The sequence below is a fragment of the Scyliorhinus canicula genome, chromosome 4 (genome assembly GCF_902713615.1).
Source record: "Scyliorhinus canicula chromosome 4, sScyCan1.1, whole genome shotgun sequence".
NCBI classification, from domain to species: domain Eukaryota; kingdom Metazoa; phylum Chordata; class Chondrichthyes; order Carcharhiniformes; family Scyliorhinidae; genus Scyliorhinus; species Scyliorhinus canicula.
The window spans coordinates 175389275-175407973 of NC_052149.1; the positions used below are offsets into that span (position 1 = coordinate 175389275).

The 18699-nt window shown below is 48.0% G+C and overlaps 1 long non-coding RNA gene across 1 annotated transcript; it reads left to right on the top strand.

The window, feature by feature from the left end:
- The first annotated feature begins 2516 nt into the window (after nt 1–2516).
- Nucleotides 2517–6353, top strand: LOC119964180. The gene is made up of 2 exons (XR_005460273.1): nt 2517–2622; nt 6125–6353. It is a non-coding gene; the product is annotated as an uncharacterized LOC119964180 (long non-coding RNA).
- The last annotated feature ends 12346 nt before the right edge of the window (nt 6354–18699 follow it).

Here is an 18699-nt window from a genome sequence, read left to right on the forward strand (position 1 = left end):
ATTCATTCTGCCTGCAATGTTGAACCAAACCTGATGAAGCCTCATTGAATTTGAATTTGAATGCTCATGTATTATGTGGTAGCCTCAGTTGTAAGTATTGGATGGCTGCCTGACAGAACAAAAAGTATACTCAATTAGACAACCATCGAGGTGATTAGAGAGCTCTTTTTCTAGGTCCTTTTGAGAATTTGGGATGTTACAGATGTAGAGGGTTCCACTATACCTTGCAAAACACCAGGACAGACATTTATACCTGAGTATCAGAGACAGTTAGTTAAAGGAATCTGCATAATACAACCACAAGGTCAATCATTTAGCCCAAAGGCACAAGGTGCAAGTAGAAAGTTCAATCTTGGTTCATTACAGTGGGCAAATCTGGGTGGTAGTCCTGCTGAAGATTACACAGCTGCAGGCTTTAGGAACCCAGGGTGGAATTTTGCTCTCAGTGCACAGAGTGCGGGCTGGGGCAAGGAAACCGGGGGTGCAGGTCTTCAACTGCACAGCTGAATTTTCTCTCCATATTCTCTGACAGAGAAACTAGGATGTCGATTTTGCCGTTGTGCTGGCGGGGTGGGGCCCGACAGAGTTGGCAACGCTGGCTGCACAGAGATCGGGGGCCCCAATCTCTGATTTTAAAAAAACAATACTCCCACGCCCCACGTGAACACGGGGGGCCCCCTTCCACAAGCATCGGCAACTCCCCCCTCCCCCGCCCAAACAAGAACTGGGGCAAACCCTCCACACACACACAGGGGGATCCCCTCCCCAATGGAGCTTCCCAGTGGGCCCTCCATGGGTTCGTTCACCTAGCAGTGCCACCCTGGCAGTACCAGGAGACAGCACCAGGGGCAGTGCCCGAGGCATGTCCCTCTCCCCCAGGAGCTGTAATTAATTTTGCGCATTCCCCACTGCTGCTTTGCATTTTTTCAGTACCTGTTGTAAACCTCGTTGACATGACCTCACATCGGTAAGGGGGAATTCCTTGATGGGGTAACATATGGCGGGGAAGCTCTTTAACCATAAGGTAATTTAATAAAATGAATTTAAATGAAAGGGGGGGGGGGGGGGGAAACCATGTTCCCACCAGCGAGGGGCAGGGAAAGTCTGAGAATGAGATCACGCTGACAATATTCTCGTTCCCCTGGTCTCGTGGGATTTTATGCCAGCTTCACCATTTTCGTCCGTGGAGGAATACTGGCAGATAACCCTGTTTCCGCCCCCCCCCCCCCCCCCCCCCCCCCCCCATCCCCCCCCCGCCCATTATTCAAAAGAAAAATATTTTCTCTGGAGCATCCGTTGTTGAATATATCGGACAATCTGCTGGAGAACAATTGTGACATATTGCAGCTGATGGAAGAGGGATCTTACCAAATTGTTTGGAGTTCTGACATTATGGTATTTTCATGTTGGAGTTAACAATGGATTGTGAGGTTACTTCGACAGCTGAGCCTTCCTTGCAGCAGACTGTGGCATCAGATAGAGCATCTCTCAGGGATGTTTATAATAGGCTAAACAAGGGCTAAATTGCCCTTAGTGTCCAAAAAGGTTAGGAGAGGTTATTGGGTTACGGGGATAGGGTGGAAGTGAGGGCTTAAGTGAGTCGGTGCAGACTCGATAGGCCAAATGGCCTCCTTCTGCACTGTATGTTCTATGTTCTATGTTAATAATCTTTATTATTGTCACAGGTAGGGTTACATTAACACTGCAATGAAGTTAATGTGAAACGCCCCTAGTCGCCACACTCTAGTGCCTGTTCGGGTACACTGAGGGAGAATTCAGAAAGGCCAATCCATCTAACCTGCACGTCTTTGGACTGTGGGAGGAAACCAGAGCACCTGGAGTAACCCACGCAGACACGGGGAGAGCGGGGAATCAAACTGGGACCCTGGCGCTGTGAAGCCACAGCGGTATCCACTGTGCTGCCCCCCACTGTGCTACTGTGCTGCCCCTACTAACCACTGTGCTACCGTACCACCCTTTAAACTAGTGCCAAGCAGTCTGTAGAATGTTCTTTCATCTTCAGACCAGGAAGCTGAATAGTGAAGACCAATGCAAAATATCTGTTCACTTGAACTGCCATCTCCTTATTTTCCAATATTACCTTCCTAGACTCACTTTCTATAGGATCCATTGGGAACCCTTTTCTTTTCTAATTTTATTTCTAGCTAGCTTTATTTCTACTCTAATTTTTCCTTCCTTATTAATCTTTTAGTTATTCTTTGCTTTTTAAAATATTCTGTCCAACCTTCTAACCAACCATCCATTTTTGCACATTTTATTTTCTTTAGGTTTGATACTGTCTTTAACTTCTTTAGTTAAACCACAGATTAAGGGCCCTTCACTTGGAAATTTTCTTTCTCATTTTAATGTATCTATTCCATGTATTCTAAAATATCCCCTTAAATGCCGGCTATCCTATTGACCTATTCCTTAACTTAAATCACCAGCTCACTTTTGCTAGCTTGCTTTCATGCCCTTGTTGAAACCTACAATACAAGTCCTTGACTCGTCCTTCATTTCACTTTCAGACTGGATGTAAAATAAAGGAATCTCTGCAGAATCTGAGCCATCAAGACTGTCATGAACCTAACTAAGGAGGTTCTGCAAGGAGCTGTTTGGGTGGTAAGAGTCTCTGAGCGAACTGGGACGGAATATGGTTGCATATTGCAGAACTCAAGGTCTAAATTGATTGAGTGGGAAAGTGAGAAATCCCACGTACCAGAGGCTGAGTTAGATAACTTTGGAACTACAGATGGTGCCACATGTCTTTGGGGAGTGATGCAGGTGTTTGTGGTTGCATAAGATATACATTTGTTGCATTGACAATTTAAAGTGAAATTTACCTTTTTATTTGACGTATCATTTCCCTGTTAATTCATGTTTGAGTTGCATTAGCTCTATTTTTGGTTAAAATAAAAGCTGCAAAATGTGAAATCTTGTTGGTAATTTCTGCATTCGGAGGTTTGCAGGAGCAGGAGCAAAGAATTAGGACAATGAACGATTGCTGAACGATGGAAGTGTCAATGCACTTCTCAGTGAAGTGTGCACAGACTTGGTGTACCGCTGGTAATCACACAGTCGCAGATCAGTGGATTGGAACTCCTTGAAATTCAGCAAGGCAGTGTTATCATCTAAAGAAGCTTGCAGGCCACATGTTACAGTCGGTGGTGCATTAGACAAAGGGAAGGTCTACAACTGCAATTTCTCGGCAGCACGTTGCTCGCTGGTGGCAGGATTCTCGACTCCCGCTGCTTGTCAATGGGATTTCCCATTGAAGCCACCCTCACGGGCAGGGGTACGCTGCTGATAGGTAAAAGAGAGTCCCAACGGCTGGCGAATTGCGGCCTCTGTCAAATTCTGATTGTGCACGGTGAGAGAATCTGTTTCCTCCAACACAACATCAATTAGCTGCTTATTCCCAGCATAAGCTGCAAACTGTTGCCAATATACTTTGTTGCAGACTTAAAGGAGCCAGAGCTAAGTAAGGAAGTCGATTTAATATAAGTAAAATAAATGGTAATGGGAGAAATAATCAAATTAAGATAGTTAGGTCTCCAAGGCATGGTGGTTTCCATCCCAGAGCATTAAAAGACGTCGGTCGACAATTTTGAAGTCATTATCCACTGCTTTCTGAATTTGGGAATTATACTTTTGGACTGGAAAATTGTAAATATCACTCACTAATGTTAAGAATTGAGGAAAATCATAATTAAAAAATGAAATTGGGATAAAATTAGATTTAAAAAAGGAGTTGATAAGGCCAGTTGTCTGAAGAGATTTTGCGATGCTAATTAGCATATCCGTGAGAAGCGCAAGTGTTTATCTACGTGACTAGGGGGAAAACAATAGGGTCTGGAAGAAATAACTTCAAAGTGGAGAGATAAAGAAATTGACACGATATGCAAAAATCAGGGTGGGTAATGTCATAACGGGTGGTATGCTCACCCCCACGCCGGGTGGGAGAATCGCCGGGGCGTCGCGCTAATTGCGCCACGCCGCCCCGACCCCGAACGTTATTCTCCCACCCGCCCAAAACCAGCACCGGGCGAATCGCGCTGGGCCGCTCAGAGAATCACCACAAATGACGAGAGGCGATTCTTCAGCCCGGATGGGCCAAGCGGCCGCTCCGACATGACAGGGTCCCGCCGGCGCCGTCCACCACTGGTTGCTGCCGGTGGGAACTCTGCGGGAATGCTCGGGGGCGGCCTGTGGGGGGGGGGGGGAGGGGGGCACCTTCACCGGGGCGGGGCCTCGGAAGGGGTCTGGCCCATGATCGGGGCCCACCAATTGGCGGGCCGGCCTCCCCCCCGCCCGGACCTATATTCCGCCGCGGCTGGCCCCTGAACACCCACGCCATATTGCGTCGGGCCCAGCATGCGTAACAAGTTCTCCGCGCATGCGCAGGATGGCGCAGCCCAACTGCGCATGCGCAGGATTGAGCTGCCCCAACTGCGCATGCGTGGGTTAGGACGCTGGAGTGGCGTGAACTACTCCAACGCCGTGCTGGCCCCCTGTGGGGGCCAGAATAGGTCGTGACCGGGCCCTGTTCGCGCCATTGTGAAACGCGACGACGTTTACGACGGCACGGGAACTTGGTCCGCGGAGCGGAGAATCGCCCCCAACATTTGTGGATTGTGGGAGGAAACCGAAGCACCCGGAAGAAACCCAAGCAGAAACGGGGAGAACATGCAGCCTCCGCACAGACAGTGACTCAAGCCAGCATCCAACCTGGGACCCTGGAGCTGTTAACCAACAGTGCTAACCACTGTGCTACCATGCCGCCAATAGTAGAATCCATAGAATCTCTACCAGTGCAGAAGAAGGCCAGTCGGCCCAGTGAGTCTGCACCGACCCTGTATTCAGGCCCACTCTCCTGCCCTATTTGGGAGTAGTTGGGAACCAAGGTTACTTCATGTCATGCTCTGTTTGTAGAGCCATCGGTGTAATTGAGTGTTGTTGTGTATTGTAGTCCTTCTTGTTGGGTGTTTTTTAAAATGTTAAGATAATAAATATTCTTTATTAATTGATCACACAATGACTATCACTAAACCCCCATCTCTTTCCCGAGGGGCTTTCCCAGTGTTTCACACAGCAGGGCAGGCTGGATGGGTTATGCCACACCATCATATCCAGTTGCCATGTTTAAAAGACGTCCAGGCATTGCATTATTGACCCACCGTCGGAGAAAGGAAATGGATCTCTGAAGAAAGTAGATGAACCTCAAGTAACACATTGAAGTTGGAACACCCACCTATTGATGCTCCCCCCCACCCGCTGCCGTGTGTTCCATGATCCACAATTGCTGGAGGGCTCCATCCTGAACTCTGAAGGCTGTTGCAGGCCTACTGTAGCAAGATCCTGAAATTTGCGCACCAAGTTGGTCCAGACATGTTCAGGACTGGCGTTTTTCACCCCTGCTTGCGTGGATGATTATATGTCGGGAGTTGGGGAGGTGGGGGGGGGGGGTGGGTTCCGGTCAGGCTTTCATCTGCATCCCATCAGCAGAATAAGAATTGGTGTCACGTTGGCCCTCCATTGCAGCCGGGAGCAGAAGGTTCCATCTTCAATTTATGCCCGCGTGAAACCAATTTCTGCCCCTCCCACCACATTTTCTCCCACCCAGCCCGCCACTAACCCTGCGGGGGGCATGGGAGAACTTCACTCAAAGTGGATGAAAGAATGCCTATGGATGTTGTCTCTATGGGTGGAATCCTCTGCTCAATCTGGGAGGTGGGGTGCGCATTTAATTGGATGGAGGAGGCGGGTGAGCATCCCACTGCCTTCTCACCGCTACCTTGATTAGGTCCCGGTTGGGAAGTCCCATGCCAGCTCTCCAGCTGGCAGGCAAGACCCATGTGGCCTTCACCAGATTCTAGAGACTTTCAAGAGGCAATGAGATTACTAGTAAAAATGCAAGAACATATTTTAAAAATGTGATCAATGCAGATTCCAATAGTGATTCCTTTACTGTTATTTCCCAAATTGATAGTTCTCTACAAACTCAAGTGCTAGGTTATGAGGAATACAGTCTCCAGTCTCTAATGAGAGCAAGTTTTGAATTTAATTCTGTGAAACCCAATCACATATCCTTTAGGTTATTGAGTTGACATGTTTATATTCACAGAGAGACAGATGGATGAACTGAGAACAGTGCAAAATAAATATCCTTGATTCTGGGCAGTTGATGGGTTGAGTCGATGGAAGCATGTGATCTAATTACTGTCATTGGAGGTTTCCTTGCATTTATTCTTGCACAGGTCATTATTGATAGAGCAGGAAACATGAACGTCATTTCAGTTCAATGTTAATGGAAAGATTACCCTGTATAATAAATAAAAAGCATTTAGAAGATACCAGTGTTTGTCAAATGTGTCAAAAATTCATAATTTCGGCTGAGTATTAATTTCAAGCTGAGCGTCTGACCTAATCTACTCACCATTCAAAAGGCTGCATAACTCCATCTCTGGAATATTATTTACCTCAGTTCATCTGTTACTAAAGCTTTCATTTATGCCTTTGTCACACCTAAATTAAGTAATTCCTGATTGGAATCCCGTCCTTCATGCTCTGTAAACCTCATCTCATCCAAGACCGGTGGCCATACCTTACCCTGCATTTCCACCATCCTCGCCCTCGATACCAATGTTCCCTCTAAGCGCATGTAATCTGGAATGCACTGCGCCATGGAAAAAGGTTGTGCACAACCAATATTACCTTTAAGATGCATAAGTGCACATCAATGCAGCAATCTTCAAAAAAATGCAGTACAACAAACAGGCTGCAAAGAAAAATTAGAGGGAACATTGTTTGTCATCCATATTGGTTCCGAGTTCTCTAACACCACAAATGTCATCCTAACTTTCGGTTCTTTCTCGGAGATTTCCTCTTTGTGTCCATAACCTCCTTCTGCATTAGACAAAGTCTAATGAACTCCTCCACGACACAGTGATTGGCACTGTTGCCTCACAACGCCAGGGGCCTGGATTCAATTTTGCCCTTGGTTGACTGTGTGGAGTTTGCACTTTCTCCCCGTGCCTAAGTGGGTTTCCTTCGGGTGCTCCGGCTTTCTCCCAAAGTCCAAAGGTGTGTAGGATTGGCCATGCTAAATTGCTCCTTAGTGTCCAACGGTTAGGTGGGGTAACAGGGATAGGGCAGGGGAATGGGCCTAGGTTGGGTGCTCTTTCAGAGGGTCAGTGCAGACTCGATGGGCAGAATTGCCTCCTTCTGCACTGTATGGATTCTATGCTTAAACTCTGTGTTCTGCTGACTTTGTCTTGTGAGTGCCACCCTTCCTTTTATTTCATTGTTGGTGGCCTGTCTCTCCAAACCCCTCTTTTCACAACACCTTCCCTAAAACTGTCTCATTAAGAAAGTTTTTGGTCACCCCTTGTACCAGTTCCCTCTCTGGTTCAAATTATTTCCTTACGCCTCTATTATCCTCCAATAAAGGTACAAAATAATGGTATGGATTCTCCACCACCTGCTTCCCGTAGAAGAGTTCCTGATGTGGCGGAGAATCCAGAGTTGGGAAAAAAATGGGATCTGAACTGCGGCGGCATCAAGGTTCCTGATCCTGGGTCAACCCTGGGCACATGGGCAGGATTCTCCCTTCTCACACACCGGCGGGAAAACCGGCGCCAACCACTCCGGCGTCAACAGCCCCCGAAAGTGAGGAATTCTCAAAGTTTTCAGGGGCTAGTTTGACGGCAAAGTGGTTGGTGCCACTCCAGCCGGCGCTCAAGGGCCAGCTCGAGTTTGCGCATGTGCGGAAGGGCCGGCGTGATCTTGCGCATGCGCGGACCGGCTGGTGTATTTCCGCGCATGCACAGACCAACTGCCGTATTTCCTCACATGTGCGGGGGTTCTCTTCTCTGCACCGGCCCCTGGGCAATATGGCGGAGCCCGACAGGGGCCCGGCGCATAGGAAAGAAGGCCCCACGGAATCAACCCGCCTGCAGGATCGATAGGTCCTGATTGTGGGCCAGGCCACCATGGGGGCCCTCCCTGGGATCAAATCCCCTTGTGCCCCCACCAGGACTGCACCCACACACTTAACTGGCAGGTCCCGCAGTGCGTGAGGTAAGTAATTCACGCCGGCAGGACTGGCCAAAACTGGATGGCCACTCGGCCCATCAGGGCCCAGAGAATCATTGGGGGGGCCACTATCAATGGCCCCCGACCAGCGTGACGGAAATCCCGCAGGCCCCTGAAAAACGGCGCCAGAGAATAGGGGAGCTGGCGTCGGGGTAGGATTTGCGCCTCCCCCCCCTCGGTGATTCGCCGACCCGGTGTGGGGTTTGAGAATCCCGGCCTATATTCTCCAAACCGGTGTGATTCTCTGGTTCTCTGGGCCAGACTGGGATTCACGGGCGGGATTCTCCGACCCCCCCAACGGGTCGGAGAATCCACGGGGGGTGGTGTGAATCCCGCCCGCCGCTCCAATGCCGGCTGCCGTATTCTCCGGCGCCGGTTTGCGGGCGGGGGGCATGGTTTACGCCGCGCCGGTCGGGGGCCAGTGGCAGCGGACTCCCCGGCAATTCTCTGGGCCCCAATGGGCCAAGGGCTGCCCGTTTTTGGTCAGTCCCGCCGCCGTTAAATGGACATGGTACATCATGGCGGGACCTGGCTTGTCGGTCGTCTAGCGGGGTCCTCGGGAGGGTGCAGGGGATCCGGCTCCGGTGGGGGCCCCATGGTGGCCTGGCCCGTGATCGGGGCCCACCGATCTGCGGGCAAAGCTGTGCCATGGGAGCACTCTTTCCCTCCGCGCCAGCCTCTGTAGGGCTCCGCCATGTCCGGCGCGAAGAAGAGCCCCCCAGCACATGCGCAGGAACACGCTGGCGGTTCTGCACATGCGCGGGACCACGGCGGCCCTTCGGCGCCGCCAACCCCTCCGGCGCTGGCCTAGCCCCTGGTAGTGCAGAGGATTCCGCAACCTCCGGGTTGCCGGCGCCGGAGTGGTTCGCGTCGTTCTTGGCGCCGGTGTTGGGCCATCCCACTGATTGCGGGAGAATCCCACCCCACGTGCGTGGGATTTGGTGGAGGATTTTTACAAATGCGGCCCTGACACAGTGGACCTCGCGGTGTGCCAAGGGGTAACTCTTTAAAGGAGTCGACCTCAAAGTCCATCAGAGGCACACTCTACCCTCCCCACCCCCCCCAACAATGCAAATCCTGTCAACCACTCCTCCAGACCCCCCCACCAGAGATCCCCCATTATAGAGACCCCGCAATTACAGTGACCCACATCAGAGACTCCCCCAGATTACATCAAAGGCAGTAAAGTGCTTTCATAAAATCCCTAAGTGGAAAAGGCGGCCACTCGGCCCATCGAGTTTGCACCGACCCTTTTAATGAGCACTCCACCTTGTCCCCGCAATCTATCCTGCACATCTGTTGACACTAAGGGGCAATTTAGCATGGCAAAACCACTCAACGTGCACATCTTTGGACTTTGGGAGGAAACCAGAGCACCCGGAGGAACCCCACACAGACACAAGGAGAACATACAAACCTCAGACAGGCTCTGGTGGGGGTCTCTCTCATGGGGAGGTCTCTGGTGATGGGGGGGGGGGGTCCGGTGGGGTTGGAGTTAGCAGAATTTGCATTGTGAGGGGAGGGTGGCACTCTGATGGACTTTGAGGGCAAGGACGGAATTGAACCCGGGTCCCCGGTGCCGTGAGGCAGTAGTATTAACCACTGTTCCACAATGCCATCCCATCATTTCTGCAGAGAAAAAGAGGATGCGACAGCACTTAACTGTCTTTTATGTGCTCTAGGAGCTGTTAATCATAGCTAGATGTTTATAAACATTGCTGTTGGTTTCACAGCTGACTACTTGAAAGCCACTCACGCATGAAAGGAAATTAATTAAACAAGCCAAACAGCTGGGTGTGTGTAGAAACTGCCAATCAGAGCCTAGTTAAACCAAATTCACATAGATATGAATGAAATGCTTGTAGATCAAAGATCTCAGGATTTTCTGTCCAGGAATTTGCAGGCATTGCTTCCTCTGCCTGAGCCAGCAGATGTATTGCACAGGTGAGTTATATAGCAGTGATTTTGTTTCACTGCCTCTGGACTACTCTCTAGCTTCCAGGGAGAGGTCTCTCATGGGGGGGCTTCCAGACAGGGTTCTCCCTTATGGGGGACGTCCAGGCAGAGGTTTCTGAACTGGGAAGGTCTCTCTCATGTGGGTCTCTGGTGGCGGTCTCTTTCATGGGGGTCTAGGCTGGGAGATTGGTGTGGAGGGGGGTAGTCGGCTCACCCTGTGTGGGGGGGCTGACCCAGAATATCCCAGGGGGCAGAATTTGTTTGTGGGGGGGGGGGGGGGGGGGGGGGGGGCGCGGTGAAGCGGGGCTCAGACACCGGACCTAGCAATCGGGCTGCCCGGTCAAAATGGCGGCCCGATAGCGGGAATCCCTTGTAATCCCCACCATGTATAAATTTACATGGCAAAGGATTGTGAACCACTTTCGGATTTGCGCTCCCAGGAAATCAGTTGACATTCATCTCTGGCGGGATTTTCCCCAATGGAGAATTTCAGCCAATATGTTGTTGTCATATGAATATTGGAATTGCATTTGCAGGGGTGCGAATGGCTGGTTTTCCATCAAAGCAATATTTCATCAAGTGTAGATGAAGGTTGCTATCTTAAGTGCTTACCATTTAGTCCTGGTGGCAGAAACCAAGCATACAGCATACAGCAGTCCTGCTATGAATAGTGATCACCTTATTGGGCTCTTCATGACAGTGTGAACTGCACCTCAACCTAAAACAGAATTTTTACCCCATTGAGTCCTATTGTTGGCTAAATAAAATACACAAAGGCATCATAAAATTGCATTTTTGTTTCACCAGAAAATAAATCACACAATTTAAGAAGATATTTCAAAAATGGACCAAATTATGCTAAGATTTTTCAGCCCCGCTGTGATGGGCTTTCCTACAGCAAATGAGGTGATCCAGTTAAGTCCTTGTTGACTTTGGCGGGACTGGAAGATCCTGCCCATAGATTCTCTCGAATATCACAACAGTTGGGGGATGTGTGGAAGAACCTTTTTGTGCAGCAAGTAGTAATGCCTTGGAACATACAGTCTACAAAGGTGGTGAAAGCAGAGGCGATACATGATAAAGGACATCAGGTGGATAATTGCAGGAAATACACTTGAAGGACTATAGTGATAGAGTGGACAAATGGGACCTGACAGATTGCTCCGCAGAGCACTGACATGAACTCAAAGGGCTGAGCGGCCTCTTTCTGTGCCAGAATAACTCAATCACACTGTGGGCTGGATTTACCAGCCATGAAGAGACTGGCTGGGAAATGGGGTGGAAGGAGGGAGGGCAGGCCTAAAATGATGTGGGAAGACTGGGGTAGGGTGCCATTCACCTTCCTGGGGCGATGGCATTCTGTCAGCGGCAGGGAAAGTTGAGGAAAGTCCTCCAACCCAGAGACAAATTATGCCACTTAGCCAATTAAGGGCCTCTTCCTTCAACTGCTGGCATTTTACTTGTTGTGGGTGGGCACAAGGGGAGGCCCTCCTAATCAGACATGTGGTGGCAACGTCAAGCCCTCACTGCCCTCACAAATCACCCACTCCACCATGCTGGATCCTGCCCAACTGGCCCTGGCATCCCCTGACCCCACTCTTGTTATGAGGGAGGCATCGATCTCAGCACTTTATTAGGTGGGAGCAGTGCCAGCAAAGGCCACCACTCCTGGTGGCAATGCTGTGAATTAAGAGCCTCTGATCTCCGGGTCAGCATTCTACAAGGAGGCCTTCAGGAGACGCGACAACGCAAAATTGCTGAGCAAAAACTTATAGCTAAGTTCCGCACGCATGAATGCGGACTCAACCGGGATCTGGGATTCATGTCGCATTACATTCGGCCCCCACCAACAAGCCTGGACTTGCAGAGGCCTACCGACTGAACTGGCTTGGGACAATTCACACCTCTTTAACCTGGAGTTACCTCTCTCTCTGCATCTTTGATGATTTGATTGCCTGCAGGTGCTCGCATTCCGGGCATCTCTGACTGTGTCTATATAAACATTTCTGGAACAAGCCTTTCCATTCACCTGAAGAAGGAGCCGTGCTCCGAAAGCTCGTGTTTGAAACAAACCTGTTGGACTTTAACCTGGTGTTGTAAGACTTCTTACTGTGCTCACCCCAGTCCAACGCCGGCATCTCCACATCAAGTCTTCTGATTGACCATCTTTTCTCTGAATGGGAGACACAACAGTAACTGATTAGCTGCTGGATGGACATAAAATGTGGCCAAGATTTCCCCAAATGGCCAAGGCATGGTTGCACCCCCAACCTCCTGCCCCAACTTCTGCCCCATCTGTAACCCTGCTAAAATTTAGCCCAATGTAATCTGATCAGGGTGCTCTTTAGAAGCTCCAAATAGTGTCAGGCAATAACACCTTTATTTGTGCTCAGTGCTTGCAACATTCATTTGCTTGAAGTAATGCACTCTCCTCTCACTGGCATTCATTATGGCTATAGGCTATTGATTGTAAAATGTTAACTGCTCAGAGGTTGAGTGTAAGGCATTAATTTCTTTTCAGATGAACAAGACTGAAATAAAACTATCTGACGATACAAATTTACTTCACGTCACCTTTGAAGGTGGAGGTTAAAAGATTTGTCATGCCTTAAAAAAAACGGAACTGTCAGTTTTGATAAATATTTGAACTCTCTTTCAAACAACCTGATGAAAAACAATTTTAAAAGATTTGATTGTACATTATACCCATTCTAAAACTCGCAGACCTAATGGAATCATCTTTGTCATTGCTCTTTTGGTTCTCTCTCGTACATTTATGTGCTTTTGAAGACAAATGGCTAAAATTGCTCACAACATTCTAAATGCACATCAGCCGATGGGTTAAAGAGGGTTAATCAGTTTTGGCTTCTAATAAAAGGCCCTGATCATATGTCCCAGTACTTGATTAGTCTGGCTGATACTAGCGTGACATTGCTTGGATATGTTTGGAGAACAGCGATAATCAAACGCCAAACATTTTCCAACTTTTTGGATGAACGTAGATTGATTGGAAGACAAAGGTGAGTGGGAGAATTATTGGAACTTAAACTGGAGTGGTAATGTTAACATTAATAATGACAATTGGGGACGGGATTCTCTGACCCCACCCGCTGGGTTGTAGAATCGCCGGGGGGGTGGCGTGAATCCCGCTCCTGCCGGCGGCCGAATTCTCCGGTGCCGGGAATTTGGCGGGGGTGGCAATTGCACCGGTCGGCGGCCGCTAGCAGCGCCCCCCGGCGATTCTCCGGCCCGCGATGGGCTGAGTGGATGCCCATTTTCGGGCCGGTCCTACCGGCATAAATTAGAGCAGGTACTTACCGGCAGGACATGGCTGTGCGGGCGGCCTCCGGGGTCCTCGGGGGGGCGCGGGGAGATCTGGCCCCGGGAGGTGCCCCCATGGTGGCCTGGCCCGCGATCGTGGCCCACCAATCTGCGGGTGGGCCTTTGCCGTGGGGGCACTCTATTCCTCCGTGTCGGCCGCTGTGGTCCTCCACCATGGCCGATGCGGAGATGAACCCCCCCCTGCGCATGCCCTGGGATGACGCCAGCACACACTGGCATTCCAGCACATGCGCCAACTCGCATTCCACCTTTGGCGCCAGTTGGCGTGGCGCCAACCCCTTCCCCGCCGGCGCAGCGTAAACCACCCCGGCGCCGGCCTAGCCTCTGAAGGTACGGAGCATTCCACACCTATGGGGCGACGCAGACGCAGGAGTGGTTCCCGCCACTCCTCGGCGCCGGAGTTGCCCGCCCCGCTGATTTGCGGAGAATCCCGCCCCAGGTATTTGGCATAGTTTTTAATGCTGTTATCCGAAGGATATTGACCCCCATAACTTCCGCTCTCCTTCACAGTTGATTCTTGGCATAATACCAATTTGAGTCTTGAAAAATAAAAAAATACTCATTGCATTTTTAAATGTTCCTGTCAGAACCATATTGAAACAACAGAAAATATTTTTCTCTAAGCCAATACCCAAAGGGATTCTTCCTTTTACAGGAATCACCTAAATATGTTTTGAGCAATTATAATTGACCTTTTTTTTTGACTGCTAATCATTCAGGTTTTTTGCTTCTTTACCCCTCAGTATTGTGGTCCCGTACAAAAATGATAATTTACTCAGTCACCATGTAATTGATATCAATTATAGCCGTCCATCTTTTTCAGGCATTTTCATTGACTTACCTGCAATAGACATTCATTAATTGTTGGGTCTTGGAAAATAAACTTGTTTTCTAGATAATTAACTATTTTGTTTGACCTATAATTAATGTTCATTTCAGAATCATTGTTAATCATGTGATGTGACTAATGAAGAAAGTTAATGAAGCTGGAGTATTGAATTTAATCACATATCAGTGGCTCTTAAAAATAGATTCCAGCTCAACAGAAAAAAAACATAAGCACAAACAATAAATAACCAAATGATAATACAGGGTACAACATCTTTTAATAGAATTCCACCCTGATTTTAACTTAGATTTCCATCAGTGGCAAAGTTAGGATTTGTGGAATTTGCCAGACCTAAATAAGAAACAATTACTGTGGTTGGACAAAGGATTCTATGTCCAGTGAACTTGAGGATTCAATTTGGATACCAGTACTTTTGCTTTTTCCCCCTCTGATTGAGATATAAAGGCTGCATTGGCTTATCTGGTTATGAACCCTATAACACAAAGTTGAGTTTGAAATCTACTTTGAAGTGTATACATGATGGTTTTCTGGGCCAAGACTTCGAGGAACCAACTGGAGAACAGGCCATCCTGGGCTCGGTATTGTGTAATGAGAAAGGAATAATTGGCAATCTAGTTGTGCAAGACCCCTTGGGCATGAGCAACCACAATATGATAGAATTCTTTATCAAGTGATGTAGTTGATTCTGAGACTAGTGTCCTGCAATCTAAATAAAGGAAGTTACGATGGTATGAGGTATGAGTTGGCTATGATGAATTGGGAAATATTACTTAAAGGGTGGATAGCCAATGGCAAACATTCAAGAGTGCATGAATGAACTGCAAAAGTTGTTTATTCTTGTTCGGCGCACAAGTGAAACAGGAAAGGTGGCCAAACCATGGCTTACAGGGGAAATTCCTACAGATTTGAGGGTAGTTAATGTAACCCCACTATTGAAAAAGGGAGGTAGAGAGAAAACAGAATTATAGACCAGTGAGCCTGACGTCGATAGTGGGGAAAATGCTAGAGTCCATTATAAAATATTTAACAGCAGAGCACTTGGAAAACAGTGGCAGAATTGGACAGAGTCAGCATGGATTAAGGAAAGGGAAACAATGCTTGATAAATCTACTGGAATCCTTTGAGGATGTAACGAGTGGAGTTGATGAGGGGGAGCCAGTGGATATGGTTTATTTGGATTTTCACAAGGATTTCAATACAGTCCCACATAAGGCGTTAGCATGTAAAATTAAAGTGCATGGGATTAGTCGTGGTGTATTGAGATGGATAGAAAACTGATTGGCAGACAGGAAACAAAGTGTTGGAATAAATATGCTTTTTACCAAATGGGAGGTAGTGAATAGTGGGGTACCACGGGATTTAATGCTGAGGTCTTAGCTATTCACAACATATATTAATGATTCAGATGAGGGAGCTAAATGTAATACCTCTAAATTTGCAAATGGCACAAAATTGGGTAGTAGGGCGAGCTGTATGGAAGATAATGACATGCTTCAGTGTGATTTGGACAAGCTGAATGAGTGGGCAAATGAATGGTAGATGCAGTACAATTTGTAGAAATATGAGGTTATCCACTTTGGTAGAAAAGGAAGGCAGATTATTAGCTGCATGGCTATAAATTAAGAGAGGGGAATGTGCAACAAGACCTATGTGTCCTCGTGCACCAGTCGTTGAAAGTAAGTAAGCAGGCGCAGCAGGCGATAAAGAAGGCACGTGGTGTATTGGTTTTCATAGCAAGAGGATTCAAGTACAGGAGCAGGAATGTCTTGCTGCAATTATACAGGGTCTTGGTGAAACAGCGCCTGGGATATTGTGTGCAATTTTGGTCTCCCTGCTGATGCAGGATATTTTTGGTCTAGAGGCAGTGCAGCAAAGGTTTACGGGACTGGTCCAGACTAGACAGGGTAGATATAGGAAGGATGTCCCCGATGGTACTGGAGCCCTGAACCAGGGTAACTGTGTGAGGATATGGGGTAGACCACTTAGGACTGAGATGAGGAGAATTTAGTGGTGAGCCTGTAGAATGCGCTACTGCCGAAAATAGTTGAGGCCAAAACATTTATGTTTTCAAGAACGAGTTAGATGTAGCTCTTGGGGTGAAAGGGATCAAAAGATATGGGGGGAATGTGGGGACTGGCTATTGAGTTGGATGATCAGCCATGATTATACTGAATGGGAGAGCAGGGTCGAAGGGCCAAATGGCCTATTCCTGCTACTATTTTGCTGGGTCACTGCTGTGCGGAGTCTGCACGTTCTCCCTGTGTCTGCGTGGGTTTCCTCCAGGTGCTCCGGTTTCCTCCCACAGTCCAAAGACGTGCAGGTTAGGTGGATTGGCCATGCTAAATTACCCTTAATGTTCAAAAAGGTTATGAGGGGTTATTGGGTTACGGGGATAGGGTGGAAGTGATGGTTTAAGTGGGTCGGTGCAGACTCGATGGGCCGAATGGCCTCCTTCTGCACTGTATGTTCTATGTTCTATGTTCAATTTTCTATGTTTCTATTTCCAAAGTCATCTAACAGTTTGGGGGTCTCTATACAATCCCTGCAAATGTTTTTTCACATTGGTGTTTCTCAGCTCTACCCACACAGATTCCATATTGATAAAGTTAATATCGTTCCTCTTTAATCAGCAATGCAATGATAGAATCATCTGCAAAGAATTTAGCCCGTTGAGTCTGCACCAGCCCTTGGAAAGAGCACCCTACCCAAGCCCACATCTCCATCCTATCCGCATAACCCAGTTACCCAACCCAACCATTTTGGACACTAAGGGCAATTTAGCATGGGCAATGCACCTAACCTGCACGTCTTTGGACTGTGGGAGGAAACCGGAGCACCCAGGGAAACCCACGCAGACACGGGGAGAACGTGTAGACTCCGCACAGACAGTGACCCAAGCCGGGAATCGAACCTGGGACCCTGGAGCTGTGAATCAACTGTACTAACCACTATGCTACCATACTTTTGTCAGTCCTTCCAAAATACTGAATATCCCTGGATGTTCAATTCCCTGCAGCCATGTTTCCGCAATCCCGACTATATCATACCTGTTTATATCTATTTACGCGATGAATTCATTCACTTTACTGTAAGTACTTAACATTCCTTTTTCCTATCCCATTATTTTTCATTGTGGTCCGGTTCGATTCTGGCCCTTGGTTTCTCTGCCTATCACTTTTCTTATTCCCCATTCAGTCTTTTGTTCTTGTTCATGTTTCCGCTTCCACTGATTCCTTGCACAGTTCCCATCCCCCTGCCATTCTAATTTAAACCCTCCACCAACAACTCTAACAAAACTCCCCCCAGGACATCAGTCCCGATCCTGCCAGGTTAACCCATCCAGTTTGCACTGGTCCTTACCGCCCAAAACTGGTTCCTGTGTCCCAGGAATCTGAAACCCTCCCCCTTGTACCATCTCTTCATCCATGTATTCATCTGATATATCCTGCTATTTCTGCTTGAACGAGCATGTGGCACTGATTGTAATCCTGAGATCATTACCTTTGAGGTCCGACATTTAATTTGTTTCTTCACTCCCTATATTCTGCTTTTCGGATGTCATCCTTTTTTTCCTTTGTTGTTTGTACCAATCTGTACCATGATCATTGGTTAATCACCCTGCCCCTCCAGAACGTCTTGTAGCCACTCTGAGACATCCTTGACCAGAGAGGTAACGTACCATCCTGGAGTCTCAGTCGTAGCCAGAGAAACACCCTTACAGTTGAATTCCCTATAACTATTGTATTCCCCCATGTTTTACTCTTCCCCTGTTCAGCAAAGATGCAATGAATTTGGCTGTTTCTGCTTTTCCCGAGGGGTCATTCACCCCAACACTATCCAAAGTGGTATATCTATTTCGCAGGAAAGTGGCCACAGTTGATTCCTGCATTGTCTGTCTAGTCCTCCTGCTCTACCTGGAGGTCACCCTTTCCTTTCTGCCTGTGGTAACTTAGCATGCAGTGTCACTACTTGCTGTATGTGTTATCGCTGTACTCTCTGTCTTATGGATGCTCCAGTGTTCCCAGCCACTGCTCAAACTCCAAAACCTTGGCTTCCAGGAGCTGCAGCTGGATACACTTCTTGCACACTTGCTGTCCCAGGCACTGGAAATGTTCCTGGCTTCCCACATAGAGCAGGAAGAGCACATCACAGCTTTGAGCTTTCCTGTCATGACTTACTACTTTAAATCTTTTGAAATATATTTAAAATCAAATATCAATTACTCTAGGGCTCTTCTTCCTTAGTCCTAGTTACTACAGAATATGAACCCTACAAACAACAAACCACAAAATAAACACTGCACAAACTATAAGTGATAAAAGCAATAAATACTTACCTCACAAGCTGCTTCCACTTTCCCCCACGTCACTTTTGAATCCTGACATTGCATCAGAAGCACCAAACTCCAAGCTCGCACTTCACTGTCAGTCTCACTCTTTCTAGTGCCCTTTTATTCT